We start from the raw sequence: 12840 nt of genomic DNA, 5'->3' as shown, positions 1-12840 counted from the left end.
GAATATCTGCTATTTGAAAATATCTCTCTTGACGCGTGAGTGAGTTGGCAGATTAGCAGATTCCGTATGGGGTTTCATTGTTACCTAATTTGCATTTGCTTTTCTTGCTGATTCACAAATCAGAATTCACAAATCAGAATTAGGGTCGTGAGGGTTGCTGGACACATGGCGGATTTTGATTAGTTAAAGGTAGATCGGTGAGGGAGAAATTTTTTAGTGACGGGAAACACGTATGATATACCATATGTCATAATAAAGATGATTGAATATTTAAAATAAAATTTCAACATTTAAAATATGATACTTAGTATACTGAATCGTATTTTCGGCATACTGAAATTTTTTTAGTTGGTGGGACAAGGTGGGAGGTAAAAAGGCGACAAGTGTTGGTTTTTTTTTTTTCTTTAACAAACTATATTATCTACGCTAAGGCCTCGTAATAGTCTAGCAATAATGTAGTTTAAATTTTCCTTCAGCGAGAATCGAACCTAAAATCTCCTATCACTTACAAGTGAAGAAGAATATCGTTAGATCATAGAAGTTTGGTTTAAATACAAAAGATTTAAAAAGAAAAATATATATATAAAAGAGAAGGAAGTTTGTGAGAATATAAATTTTAGGAAACATGGAAATAGGATAAATTTTACTTTTATTCTTTAACTTTTAATTTTTTTTAAAGCAAAATTGGTTTTGTGCCAAAATACTTCAATGCCCATAATTTTTTAGTTGATATAATTTTCCAATTATGCATGAAAAGGTATACTACACTTTTTTTATGTCGACAAAGAATTTAATTAATAAGGTAGTATAGATTATCATGGAAACGGATCCTCTTCGGATCCCTTCCTCTTGAATTTGGTTTTTAAGTAATTCTTTGAAAGTTTAAGTGTATTCAATCATGATTTTAAAGGGCATTATAATATTCTATGTATATTTAATTAGAAATTAGTTTTTTCGACAAAAAAAAATTAGAAATTAGTTTTAAAAGATTTGTAAAAGTTGGGGAATTCGAGAGATTCCGTGTGAATTTTAAGCGTTCTCAAATTTTATCTCTCCCCTTGAGAATTCAGGGAAATTCACTCAAAATTTTACATTAGAATCCTTAGAAATCAGTTAAACTCCATTAAAAGTCATGAATATATAAATTTATTAAGATCATTCAAAATTCCAATTAAATAGGAAAAAAAAAATCTCAATTAAATACAGACCTTAATCAGTTAGGAATCCATCTAATTGATGAATTATATAAATAGTCTGCATCAATTAGTCAAGTCACATAAAATCTAGTTCCATGAGCCAATACTTGAGTGGTAAACTTCACAATAGGCTCACCAAATAATTTGGTTCGACTTAATCTTTGACGAAAATCGAACATAAGATATTTTATTTACAAGTGAAGAGAAATATCACTAAACTGTAGTATTAAATGACACCGTCTTATATTATATTAAATATGGTTGACAGACATATAAGCCAACATCACAACATATTATTTTCTGTCTAGACTCGCGCATTTATATAGGGATGTTACATTTATATATTAATTTCAATTAAAGCAACCAAAATAAAAAAATTGGTTGAGCGTTATCTTCTCGTTTTTGTTATATGGTTGGGGTTTTGTATTGTATTTCAGTTGCGTATGTAAGCGTAAAATGGTATTCTTTATCTCTAATGTTCTTAATCAATGGAATTGTTTTTGTCTCTTAAACAAAAAAGAGTTGATCACGCTCATAAGTACGTAGCGCACTGCTCTTGTGCTATATAATCATGTTTACTTGTTTCCATTCGGATGTACATTCATGTATATGGTACCTTCATTTAACATATACATACATATATATACATATATATACACACATATATATACACACACACACACCCGAGATATATTTTGATCCGTTCGGTACCGAATTGTTTGTTTTCTGCACTGAATTAGAAACTTGAAAGGAAGCACCACACCTTCCAACATGGACGTTTTATCCAACCTCAATTGACTTTTCGTGTTGGATTGAGAAAATTAGGCAAGAAAATGTGCCAAACGTCAGGTTTATTGTCTTTTTTATATTTTCTTTATGCGTTGATATTGCTTGTTTTTATTTATATAAATAAAAAATTCGTATGAATATAGAATGGGTACATTGACTTATTAAAAAGATTGTGTTCCCATCGACAGGCTAACAAATTAAACCAGATAGAATGATTTTCTTCCTACATTTGTTTTTCAGTTATGAAAACATTAGAAACAGCTAAAAAGGAGAGCAAAGAAAGAACACTAAAAAAAATCTGAACAACATAATCCCATTTATAAAAGCTGAAATTAAGATTTTCTATACACCGCTCCCTTTAAGGCCTTTGACTTTATTTTGTGTTTCAAGAAAATCAAACATGATCGTATATCTCTTGTCGAATGATAAAACATTTTACCAGCAGATCTATACACTAGGTTTTAAGTGTATATATATTGCATTATTTCAAGGTACGTATTTACTGGCTAGGTTTCAAGTGTGCATGCTTGCAGTGGCGAAGCTACGTGAGGGCGAGGAGTGGCGGCCGCCCCTCTCCTCGCCAGAAAACACACCTAGGAGCGCTCTTTCAGCCCCTCCACTCTCGTCGGAAATGAGAATTCCCGCTTCGATGATCTAGTTTCTGCTACTGCGCGGGAGACCGTCTTCAGCAATAGCCGTCGTTCAAGAGAAGGACGACAAGTCGGTTTTCCTGTAGAAAAGAGTGAGTGGAGGTGGGTCGCCGGAGGAGATAAGGATTGGTGGCAGGTCGCAATGAAATTTGGTTGTTTGTCTAGATTTGAAAAAAAAAAAATTGGCTTGCCATCTCCTTCTCCAACCCCTCTCCTTCGTCAGCACCACTTATGTCTCCTCGTTTGACCCAGATTTCCCATGGCTCTGCCGTGCTCCCCACCGGTATTTGGTGGGTGAAAGGTTTGAGGGAGGTGTTTGGTTAGTGAGAATTCATGGCAAACAAGGGATATTGGTTCTTTGTTTTATTTAGGGTGTGGTGATGAAGAGCCATAGCATAGGGGAGGGAGAAGATGGTTTCGCCGGAGAAGATTGGGGTTGCGGTAGCCGGGAAGAGGGTTGGAACTGATTGAAAAATAGAAGTAGGGATGAGGAAGATGTGAGTGTTTGGTAACAAAGGTAGTAAGTGTTTTGGGATATTTTAGATATGACAAGTGGACTATACTTTTATTGGGCCACTTCTTGAGTTCAGTATAATGGGTACTCACTAGAGAGTACCCAATTATTGTCCCTTTTCTTTCTTCTGATCCCACCTCTTTTTTGTGGTTTGTTAACTCATTTTTCTCCTTTTTTTTAATTTTTTATTCTTGAATGTATTTTTATTTTCTTTTTTAAGACTCCTACTGTGACATCCCACATCGCCCAGGGGAGTGATCCTTAAATGTATATTCTCATTTCTACCTAGCACGAGGCCTTTTGGGAGCTTAATGTCCGAAGTTAAGCGAGTGTCGCGCTAGAGCAATCCCATGATGGGTGACCCACTGGGAAGTTGCTCGTGAATTCCCAAAAACAAAACCGTGAGGGAATGGTAAGCCCAAAGCAGACAATATCGTGCTACAGTGGTGGAGCGGGCCCGGGAAGTGATCCGCCCCGGGCCGAGATGTGACAATTTGGTATCAGAGCCAATCTCTGCCCGGAAATGTGCCGACAAGGACGTTGGGCCCCTAAGGGGGGGTGGATTGTGACATCCCACATCGCCCAAGGGAGTGATCCTTAAATGTATATTCCCATTTCTACCTAGCACAAGGCCTTTTGGGAGCTTACTGGCTTCGGGTTCTGTAGGAACTTCGAAGTTAAGCGAGTGTCGCGCTAGAGCAATCCCATGATAGGTGACCCACTGGGAAGTTGCTCGTGAGTTCCCAAAAACAAAACCGTGAGGGAATGGTAAGCCCAAAGCTGACAATATCGTGCTACGGTGGTGGAGCGGGCCCGAGAAGTGATCCGTCCCAGGCCAGAATGTGACACCTACCATATTTATCTTAAACTCTCATAATATCTATAAATATTGTATTACTTTTTAAAAACAATGTAAATATTGTTTAAGGCTTATTTTACAATAATTTAAATCCATCTAGGCTCCTGCTTAGATCTCACCTAGGCTTGCTAGCTCTCACTTCACTGTTTGATTAGTGCCTAACATTTTTTAGGATCTAATCCTAACCAATTTAAGATTCTTACATTGGCTTTGATATTATTGCTTACAACCGCTTTGGTAGATAAACTATTTTTTGCTATGAATATTGACTCAAAATTTTGCACTCTCTAATGTGAAAGCAACCGCTTCGATTGAACCTTACACTCTTTTGAATTTCGCCCCTCTCTTCGGCAAATCCTAGCTTCACCACTGCATGCTTGTTACATGACTATGCATTAAAATTGTAGAAGAAGAGGACAATAATTTGCTCTAAAACTCAAGTATTTCAAAGAAAAGCTTGCACACAAAAATATATGATCCAAAACGATCTCGATCACTTCAAAACCACTTTTGAAGGTTGAAGTTTGGAGAAGTGGAGGCCGACCACAAAACTTGGTAGGCACAATAGCTGAATTCCCTTTTCTGATATGGGTCATGTAGGCATCCATTAATCATATTAAATATTGAATTTAAACTTCTTTTATCTTTGCGAAAGAAAAAGAAAAGTTGTTTGTCTAATCATTCTTAAAATAAAAAAACCATTCTCAATTTAAAAAAAAAAAAATTAATAATGACCTAATAGGAATGTTTACATCTTTGATCAAAATATTAAACAATTAATATGATTTTGAAAAATGACACTTATGAGGATCTTTATTTTCAGATACAAAGATGACAAGAAACAAAGAAGACAATTGAATACCGCTCTATTACACGAACACGTAATAAATCTAACCACCACGCTACTCGATTATTATATTTTGCTTTCTTTTCCATGGGGGTTTGGTTATCCCTATCACATTCAATTATATACTACCCTGTGGTTCATAGCAAAAGACAAATATATATTATGATATATGTAGCACAAAATGGCATTAGAATACAAAAAATATAATATGATATGTATGTGTGTATATATGTAGATATCCCTTTCTCCAATAGCTTGCCGTGAAAACTCCACAAGCTACGATTTAAAAAAGATGATTTTCCCTTAAAGTTAAAGGATTATTAAGATTTAGATTTACTAAATCCCTTCACAATCATGCACGAAAAGAGGAAGTCGATAGCCCAATCTTGCCGACCAGATATCGAGCGGACACGCATGTGAGGTGAGAGCTAGCCATCCAGGGTTTGCTTTCCTCCCTTCCAAATCTTTCTTTTACTTGTCCAACTAAAATATCAATTCATCTTTCAACATAAAAATAAACCGTTCAATCCTATATAGATAATAGTTTGTCTCATTCATAACAAAATCAAAGGTTGGAAAAGATGCACGAAGCAAATGTTAAATAACGGTGCAACTTAACTATTTGTTAGTTCCATAAGTATAAGATTTTATCAAAAAAAAATTCTAATGTAATTAGTTATGAGATCACTCAATATAATGTATTTAGGTCTGCCGTGTTCAATTAGTATTTCTCCCAACAACTAGATAAAAAGCCCTAACCGCTGACCCATCTTGATTTTTTTTTCTTCTCTTTGTTTCTAGTTGTAGTTGTTCTCTTGCTCTGTTGACAAGAGTCTTCAATTTGTGGTTGTGGTCGCTTTCTCACTTTGTCGATGATAAATTTTGTGATTATGGTCTTGGTCATGGTTTGTTCAATCTCATATTTTAGAGCGGTGATAGTTTTTTTAGATATGAGGGGATGGTATTTGTGGGTTGAGCACTTGAGAAAGGACTATGAGAAGAAAAGTCGATGTTTGTTAGATGAGATTCATAGCATGGCTTCTTTGCCAACGATTGCAAACTTATCAGAGATTGGTACGGTTTTTTTCTCGTGGAGCCTCTATGTTAATTCTCAAGCTTGCAACGTTCTAGTCCTCGCAACTCAGGTTTAGTGTTTAGGCTAAGGATCCTCTATGATTGAAAAATCGTATTGTATTTTTTATGTGTTTGTTACTGTAAGGTTATGATGTTCTTTTAACATATATAGTCTCTTGAGTTATTTTAAGAATACAATTGAGTTATTTTAAGAATACAATTAACATGTTTGTTTTACTATTTTAATAAAATTTCTTTTGCTCAGAGAAAAAGGTTCTACCATGTTTTCCTACTTTTACTATTTTAATGAAATTTCTTTTGCTCAAAGCAAAAGGTTCTATCATGTTTACATACTTTTATATTCGTCAACTCTTCCACCGTCGATGTGAGAAGAAAGTTATGCTACTCGTTCACATTAGCCGTTCATCTACAAACATCTCCACATGCAAAAAAATAGAAATAAAATATTCATCTGTAGTGAATCTGCGAGCTCTGATCATATGGGCTAATCATATGCTTAATTTTTTTAAAAGCTAGTAGCCACTAGGAAGATCCCAATTAATCTTACTTCCGAGTCACAAGAGATGAAGAATTTAAGGTGATATAATATCCTTATCCATCCAACTCTTGAATCCCAATGGCCTTTAATGAATCCCAATGAAGAATTTAAGAATTTGTTTGTAATTGTTTTTAAAATAACTGAAAATGTTTTAAAAAAAAAATATTTTTGAGTTCTAAAAATATTTAGAATGTTTCATGCAAGAAACATTAGTTATATGTTTCTTATTTCTTACATAAATCAACAGAGCGTTTTTTCAAGATTTACTTGTCATTTTACTAAATATTAATTCCAAAAGCATTTTTACTAAAAACATTTCCACAATTTTAAAGCATTTCCAAACTCAAATAACATAAATCAATCATTTTATAACAAAGCAAAAGTGCCTTTTCTCTTTCTATTTTTCAATTGTCCACAAGCTAAATATATATGATTAGGATAAAAAGAAGGGAAAGGTTCTCTCTAGATCCTTTTCATCAAGTCCTCCTCGTCAACTAATTTGGATTCTTGAAATTTGATCCAACGACTACAAACAGGAGCCTACTTTAAAAGTTATAATAACTTTAACCATTTGATTAAATTTAAAGAACCCGAGTTGTTTGATAGGGAGGAATTGGTGTAAGAGATCGGGATCCCTTTCCAAAAAGAAGGTGATTCAATTGGCATCATCTCCAAGGGCAAACCGAGTGCCGTACCCAACACGGAGCCATTTCTCCCCTTATCCCTTCAACTTTACCAATCCTTTTTTAAGAAGCTAAGGCCCAAAACAAAACTCGTTAGGTAAAAATTCTCTTCCTTAAATGATTGATTATGTCAATATTCGTATTAATAATCTTGATAATGTATTCATAACATGTTAGTTTTACTATATATTGACACGTTGTCCACTAATCTTATTTAACAATTTATGAACACAATATTAATAATATGTTTAACAAACGTCTGGTTCAAGCAACTCATTACTACAATTTGGTAGTATTCATCTTCATTTGAAAATAAGAAGTCTTAGGTTTGAATCTCGTGGATGGCGAATTCAATACCAAATTAGGTTGATTATTGTGTGACTTTACTGAACTTCCTATCCGCATACTGTGAAAATATATGGATGTACTCAAAACAAACGTCTGGTTCAAAAAAAGAATTGATTGTTTGAGAGAGATTTTGAACCTTACTTGAAAAAGATATAAATAGTGCATAGAAATATAGCATGCATTTCAAATTTCCAATCTGTGGCATGTAAATTTGGGTACCACATAAATTATGAGCCACATTTAATGGACGAAGTGGACTTGCCAGCCTACCCATATGCTGCAAATATCAAATATGCAATCCTGGCAAAGCAAACCAAATCCAATGCCAAACCAAATATCGACCAATAGAAATCCAACACGCACTCCTGCAAACCGAACCCTAATCCGAGTAATCACGTGTTGCACGGATCCGTAGTCCCAAAAAATGTCAAACTGTACATGCACCAAATACGTACCATCAAAACATTCGTACGTATAAAAATACCATACAGGACGTACGTATTTGTATTATTTGTGTGTAATCGTTGGGGGAAGGCAAAGAAATGAAAAGGATATCCGTAACCTCCATCGCAAGTGTATCCCATCGTGTCGATGTCCTCCATGTGCCCCACGCGGCCACGTGAACTTTCCTTGAGCAAGCTGTGGCCGTCGTTTCCTTGAGCAAGCTGTGTGACCGTCGGGGGAAAGTGGGTGACCCTGCAACCTTCTTCATACTGTTGTGTGATGGTAGGATCCGACAGGTGTCGGTATGCAAATTGCATTGTGCATAATTGATGGCTTATCTTTTAAAGTGAGGCTCTTCATATACTTTCTGTCATCTCATAATTTAACGTTAATTTGTTTGTTAATATTATAAAATATTATACTAAAAACATGAGGTGCAGAAAGTCTATAAAAAGTTTCATTTTTTAGAGAATCAGCTTAGCATTCCTCTTGATCAAATATAACATTATCGTTATACTAATTTTTATTTCTTACACATCTTTTTTATTTTTAATTGTCGAATCGAATGAGTTAAAAAATAATACAACAAAAAATCAATAAAAGTTTATGAAAAATAAAAATATGTGTTAATAGCATTCTCCTTATCTACTCAATCAAACGGGTTGTGTGGTGCTTTCAACACAATTTTTTTTACCGACACATTTTTCTGAATTGTTTGTGGTCATATCAAATAAATGAAAGATAATTAAATGATAAAAATTAGATAAAAAATAGAGGTGCGAAAAGCACCACTCAATAAACAAATGCTTGATGCCAACGTGCTTGCAGCTCAGGTACCTGAAAGGCCAAAAGCACTAATATGTGGCTACTTGGAGTTCCACACTTGCACTTTCGTTTTCACTTGTAATTACTTTCACATCTATAGTTGGGGAAGTTGGGACCTAGATGTCCAATTATAAAGTGCTTTTGATACAATTGCGGTACTTGTGTGAGTGGTGGTCATCATATGCCACGCATACATGAGACTATCATTCTCATTTGAATGGTTGAGATAGTTTATGAATAATTAAAATAGATTTGAGTCTATGCATGAACTAGACATGATGAGTTATGAATCTACAATAGAGTAATTTATCTAATTTATCTTTAAATATGAGTTACAAGTCAAGTCTTACAAGTTCATGTCAATCTAATCTTCTCTTAAGCTTCAATCTCATCCAGCCCACCAAACGAGCCATAAATGATCATATAAGCACACGACTAATAAACACATTGATCCCTCCGTGAAATTTCCATCTTACACTAATAACAATGACAAACATTTACTCCAAATGAGGTCAAGAATTCCAAATTACATACAGTAAGCTAAATTTTGACTGTAAGTTGCTGCCATCAAATGACAACTAATAATCAAAATTCAGAAGGACGACCGACTAAAATTAGCCAATCCCGTCTAATAACATGTAAAAAATGAGGCCGAAGAGTTGGTTTGGAAGAATGATTGCTGTTGAAGTAAAAGCAAACATGAAGAGAGGAAAGGTGAGAAATGTGAACTACAACTTAGTCAAGCAAATGATAAGTAATAAATATTTGCATAACTCGCTAGTTTTGCATGTGATCAACTACATATTTTTAGAAGATTCCAAGTGTCAACACGTTTCCCTCTAGAAACTAAGCAGATGAGAAACTAATGTACAAACTAGCTAGCTAGGTTTCCTTGTTTGATGTTCCATGCAAATGCTATGCAATTGGAATTTACAACAGTCAGGCTCTTTTCTCCTTGTATAGCTATTTTGGGCTAATTCCCAAAAAGATTTGAAAGGTTTGGATCTGCTATGTCATGCACCAATGGTCCATCTACATCTAATAGCCCATTTAGACATAATACAAAAGTGGGGCCCCATGCTCACAAAGATTTGATATGTAATCAAAGGAATTGAATTGAGGATGAGTAAGATTCAGTAGAAATCATAATCGAATTCTTATGGAAGTTGTTTACTAAATTGTGTAGAATCAGAGTAGGAATGATGCCGATTTCATAAAAGTTGTTTACTGAATACCCGTGAATCGGAATTAAAACCAGTATAATTACTTAACTCCCCATGTTCTAAATAAATTAACTTATGTGCTGGGTAATAACTTTAATTTCCATAACAACATATCCTTATAATTATAGAAACTTTCTCTACCTCTTTATAATATAATCCATAATTTTATAAAATATGTGAGGGTGTGAGGGGTAAAATTCATGTATTCCTGATTGCACCTAACTCTTAAATTCCCACCTCTCACCAGGGAATCTTGTTCCTTCAAAAGGAGGAGTTGAATTCAATTTTTATGCAGTCGTGATTCCTTCATATCGTATTAAACATAAGAATAATTCGTAATCAGAATCAGAACTCTTTATTTTCATCTAATTACAAATGCAGAAACACATCCTTAAGGTTCAGGCTCGGTTTTTACTTTTGGCTGTTACATGGGTGAAAAAAACAGTTTTTAAGTTTTGATTATCTAATTTGTTTAATTGCAAGAAACATATAATTTACATAACCATTTAGGCTACGATGGTTATAGTTTATTAAATAACCATCTGTTTACGAGTGCCAACTTTCTCTCTCAATATGTGGAATATGGTTATAGTTTATTAAATTTTTTATACAGACGATGTTAGCAGAGAGAATTGAACCCAAGACTTTTTTTTTTTTTTTTGGTCGAAAATCAAATATTATTAAATACGAATTTAAATGTTTACATCAGAAGCCAGAGAATTAAACAACCACTCTGGCTCAAGGTAATCCCGCAAATGACTAACCCCACACACATGACATAAGTGCCACCTGATGCGCAACCCCATTACAAACACAAGGAGTAAAAAGAAATTCTACTAAACATAATTGTCGTTTAATATGGTTAATATCCCATAGAATACCTTACATGATTGCCTTTGGTTGCAAGATCCCCTTAAGCATGTCCATGAAGGCCTTTGAATCAGTTTCCAACTGAACAACCCCAAAACCTTTTTCCACACAAGCCAAAAATGCCGATCTCATTGCTTTCGCTTCCGCCATGATGCTTGATTCATATAGAATTTTGCCCACACCTCCAACACCTTTAAAAATCCCCATAAAAAACCACATATGCCAGTGCGACTACACCAAGCTCCATCACAATTCACTTTGATTGTACTAAATGGAGGCTTTATCCACCCTTCGTGGCTCTCCTTTCTCACTTGCTACCCACAGCCTGGTTGCTGTGCATGTTCCCCCTCACATCCCACAATCTCACCCCATTGCTGTCGGAGTAGTTCCAACGCAACACTAGGTTTGACATCAATCTTCTCAAAACACCACACTATTCTGACACTTCCATATCCTCCACAAACCACCCAACGCATTAGATCACCAGCCTCTCCCTCTTCGCCATATTTATTACACGACCACTTCCAACTCTCCAAAAATCCCCACCCACAATCGTTGTCACATCCAATTGAAACGGAGAACCAAACCAAAAAACACGAGCAAACGGGCAACGAAAGAATAGATGAACCTGCATTTCCACATCGTCTACATAGAACGGGCAACTAGGCTCCAAGCAAATCCCCCGACATTGCAAATTAGTACGCACAACAAGGATATTCTTGCACCCCTTCCAAACGAAATGGCAAAGCTTAGGAGGAACCTTCAACTGTCATAATTCCATCCAGACCAGATCCTTGGCGTCTGCCCTACTTGATTGTCCCACACATTTTAGTCCAAGCTCCCTATTCCGATTTATCTCTTGAGCCACCATATACCATGATTTAACCGAATACACCCCATTCTGAGTGTAATGCCAAATAATACGATCAGGACATCCAAATTGGCTAAGCGGCATACATAATATAATACGAGCTTCCTCATCATTGAAACACCTCTCAATAATATCCCTCTTCCATTTACCCCCAAGGACCACAATGTCGGCAACCATTCTAGGCATCTCCTCAGAGCATCTCCAAAGGAGATGTCAAAATGTCCACATAAGTTATAACAGTAATAAAAGACTACAATAATATTCTCCAACCGAAATGCCAATTCCTATGTGGCGCTGACATGGATTGGCAGCAAAGAGGTTGCTGTCAAATTTGACAGCAGCTTCAAATATTTTTTTATTAATTTTTTTATGGGAAATGTTGAAGGAAAATGAAGAAACTAGAAAGACCGAAGCTTGAATTTTGGAAAACTAGAGAGAGAACAGAGAGAAGAAAAACAGAAAGCCAAACGCAGAAGCCAGATGTAAGAAAGACTCCTTCTTCTTCAGCTTCTCTCTGTCGTACACCGCACTGCTCTCAGAGGTTGTGTTTGATTGTATCAGTGTCGGGTTCGAATTGGGTGTGAGGGACTTGCGGGAGGGAAACCTTACTTGGTGAGGTTGCATTTGATTTTATTAGCGTCGAGTTTGAATTGGGTGTGAGGGACTTGCGGGAGAGAAGCTTGCAAAGCTTCCATGGTTGAAGGTGTGAAGTGAGGAAATCCGGGGGTTTTGAAAGATGTCAAAATGGGTAATAAAATAATAGTTTAATAAAATAAAAGAAAAAAAATAGCGTAATAAAATAATATTTAATTTGACATACCGAGTGGAGAGCAAAATTTTGAAAGATGTCAAAATGCCACATAGGCTGTCAAATTCAAATTTTATGTTTAAAATTTGACATCTCCTTTGGAGATGCTCTCATGTCTCAAAATAGCCTGAAACGTATGTGGTGTAGGCAACCATGGGTCCTTCACAATCTGGATACTCCTCCCATCTCCAACCTTCCATCATATGCCAACCTTCAATACTTTCCTCCCCTGCAAAATCCCCTTCCAGCCCTATGAAGTTCCCCTTCCCATCGACGCTTC

The sequence above is a fragment of the Pyrus communis genome, chromosome 17 (assembly GCF_041283825.1).
Source record: "Pyrus communis isolate YQ-2024b chromosome 17, ASM4128382v1, whole genome shotgun sequence".
Lineage (NCBI taxonomy): Eukaryota > Viridiplantae > Streptophyta > Magnoliopsida > Rosales > Rosaceae > Pyrus > Pyrus communis.
The sequence above is the reverse complement of the archived record's forward strand: the minus strand, read 5'-3'. Positions refer to the sequence as shown.